General features: G+C 43.8%; 1 pseudogene; it reads right to left on the bottom strand.

The window, feature by feature from the left end:
* Positions 1–1291: 1291 nt before the first annotated feature.
* LOC114204822 (Y-box-binding protein 1 pseudogene) lies at positions 1292–2481 on the bottom strand (annotated as a pseudogene).
* Positions 2482–3023: the final 542 nt, after the last annotated feature.

The following is a 3023-nucleotide window of genomic DNA, read 5'->3' as shown; positions in this document are numbered from 1 at the left end:
AAATAAATCCTAAAAAAAGACAGAGAGAGTTTAGATGTATTTGTAGACATCTGCCAGAGGGCGTTGGATCTATAACTCAGGTATCTAGCCCTGAAGTTTTGTATTCCTATCTGCAGTGTTATTGGCCTCCAGCCATGATTATACAGGGTAATAAACTCTGTAGATAGCTCAGATAAATATGTAGAATGGTTATTTCATCTATCTGGATATTTTTCTCCTTCAAATTCTCTTCTCTCATCTCTTCTCTTCTTTTCTCTGCCCTTCCTTTCCTTCCTTCCTTTCTTTTTTGTCTGTGATAGCTCTAGTGTTTGAAAAGTTAAATGATAACTAACTGTTCCCCAAACACTTCAAATTGGTCAACTCTTCAACAGTATTTATTCCTTTGCATGAAATCCAGATAGTGCCACTATTAGTCATCTGCTCACAAATATCTAGTAACTTCCTATTGTCTACAGGTCAGTCTCCAATCTAGAGACAATATCCTCTAGCCTATGTTCTTTATCCATACTAGAATCTCCACCGTCCCCTCTCCTCTGCTCTCATATATTCACAGTTCAGTTCTCTTTCAAGTTATGTATATATTCATATTCATTGCCTATAAAATTTCTCTGACTACTTGGCTTCTTGAGATTAATTCTAGAGAGACTAATTTTATCCTTAAGCAGATAAATGGAGGTCTGTGAATGAAGCATAAGATTTTATACCTGAGAAGACTTTAGGAGTTTTCTACCCCAACATTTCACTTTACAAATGAGGAAATCAAGGCTTAGAGAAGTGAATTGATTGGCTCAAGTTTGGATACTAATTTTTATCATAGCAACTGACTTTCAATACAGCCCCTCAATTCCTTTTAATTTCAAGTAAAAGGAACATTTTAAAGTCTATCTTAAAATCCACAAACCATCTAAATTTTTTTTAAATTTTAATATTTTTTATTGCTACTCTATTAATGAAATGTCTAATACTCAATGTTTTGGAAAGCATGACTGACTAAATAATGAATGAATGAATGAATGAATGAATGACTATTTAAGTACTCACAGAGGTATCTTATCATCTTGATACTTTTTTTTTAAGACCTTTATTAACGGGTGCTTGCCGTTTGTTGATTTTTTTGAAAAAATCAAGTTGTAAACTTTTTATTACAAATTAAAAATGAGGTTCTTAAAAATCTCAACCTGACCAGATATGAAACAATTTAAAAACCTTTAAAGGTGTATTGAGAAAAACCAGGTTTTTTTTTTTTTTTTTTTTAAACATGTTTGTCATTACCAAAAAGAGACGTCTTTGGGTAAAAATAATAAAAACCCCATGCTGCATAGATAATGCAGATAGTTCTATTTATCTGGTCAGTGGGCAAAAAGCAAGCACTTAAGGTCTTCAGCTCCAATCTTGTGTTCATTTCTTATTGCTGGAATTTCATCTTCGTTTCTTCGTGTTGGATGACTAAACCGGATGATGGTAGAGATGGTAAGCCGGCATTTACTCAGCCCCGCCCTGCTCAGCCTCGGGAGCGGACGAATTCTCAGCTGGTGGATCGGCTGCTTTTGTCTCTTTGCCATCTTTGTGGTTTAGGGTTTTCTGGGCGTCTGAGTCGGTAATTGAAGTTGCGGCGGTACCGACGTTGAGGTGGCTGCTGACCTTGGGTCTCGTCTCCTTGATTTTCCTTATCTTCCTCATTGCCATCCTCTGTAGGCTGTCTTTGGCGAGGAGGACCCCTGCGGAATCGTGGTCTATAACCCCGATACATATTGTCTCACTGGTCTACCTTGCTCTCCGGCACCCTGGTTGTCAGCACCTTCCATCACTTCTCCCTGCACAGGAGGGTTGGAATACTGCGGTCGACGCCCAGGGGGTCTCCGCATGTAGTAAGGTGGGAGCCGTCGCCCGCGGTAGGGCCGGCGCTGTTGGGCCTGGCCTTCGGGAGCACTTTCCGATCCCTCGTTCTTTTCCCCACTCTCACTACTCTGGTAATTCTGCTGGGAATTGCGTGGAGGACCCCTGCGACGTGGATGGCGTCTATACTGGTTACGGTCTGCTGCATATTTACTGCCTTGCACTGGAACTCCGCCAGGGCCTGCCACATTTGCTGCCTCCGCACCCTTTTCTCCTTCAACAACATCAAACTCCACAGTCTCTCCATCTCCTGCACTGCGAAGGTACTTCCTGGGGTTATCCTTTTTTATGGCAGTCTGGTGTCCAAATACATCTTCCTTGGTGTCATTCCTGTTGATGAAACCATATCCGTTTCTTACAGTGAACCATTTTACTGTTCCCAAAACCTTCGTTGCGATGAGCTTCTTGTCCCCGCCGGCAGGCGCCGCCGATGTGAGGCCGCCCGGGCCGCCGCTCCCTGCGCCCCTGCCCGTGGTGCCGGGCTTGGTGTGGGCAGCGCCGAGGGCGGGGGCGGCGGGCGGCTGCGGGGTCTCGGCCTCGCTGCTCATGGTTGCGGTGATGGTGACTGGGGCGGGCTGCGGCAGCTGCAGCTCCTCCCGGGGTGTGATGGTAACTAGGCCGGCGGCGGCGGTGGGGCTGCTCAGGGCTCTCTGGGGTCCGCTCTCCGCTCCCGCTACCGATCCAACTCATCTTGATACTTTTAACGATGACTTTCTCTCAATTTAGTGTCCTTATAAACATAATCTCTACATAAAACACTGCTTTACTTTAAAGTATAATATTATGCACTTACTGAAAACTTAATCATCTATAAATTGTGCCTTACTCAATTGTATTTCTCAGAGAACGGAACAACTTTTAGATGGTAACTTAACGTTCTGACTTCACTAACACCTTCCAAGTTCTTCCGACCTAATGCACCAGTTCTACTGTAAGGAAGTACCCACCTACGCTGTCCTTCATGTTCTCTCCTGTCTACTCTCACTTCTGAGCTCACAGTGGTGACCTGCAAATGAAACAATAGCCAGCAATAATGTCATTAAGGCCGGTGGCTTCCTGGCAGGCTAGAGGGCCCAGATATATTCCATGCTGAGGTCTTACCCCATTTAAGAAGAGACCTTCGTTAG

This window comes from Eumetopias jubatus, unplaced genomic scaffold (assembly GCF_037043125.1).
Source record: "Eumetopias jubatus isolate StellerSeaLion01/CBP00866 unplaced genomic scaffold, mEumJub1_p1.0 scaffold_5, whole genome shotgun sequence".
NCBI lineage: Eukaryota > Metazoa > Chordata > Mammalia > Carnivora > Otariidae > Eumetopias > Eumetopias jubatus.
This window is presented reverse-complemented; position numbering and strand designations above follow the sequence as displayed.